Raw genomic sequence first — 242 nt, forward strand, 5'->3', positions numbered from 1 at the left:
TTGAGGTGAAAAGGAGCGGGGGACCTGCGGGCTGGGAATAGGTAAGTAAATTATCTTTAAAAAAAAACACTGGCCACCCCCTTTAATACTAGACATGGACCTGGGTGAGGATCAGTGATGCCCCCAATGGTTACACAACAATATTTGTAATGATGCCATGTTAGGCATGGGGGTGGGGGGGGGGGGGGCTAGAGTGCCGGCGCTAAATGAGTCCAAGAACGAGTGAGTCTCCGGATCAGAGG

Source organism: Hyla sarda, unplaced genomic scaffold, assembly GCF_029499605.1.
Source record: "Hyla sarda isolate aHylSar1 unplaced genomic scaffold, aHylSar1.hap1 scaffold_282, whole genome shotgun sequence".
NCBI classification, from domain to species: Eukaryota; Metazoa; Chordata; class Amphibia; order Anura; family Hylidae; genus Hyla; species Hyla sarda.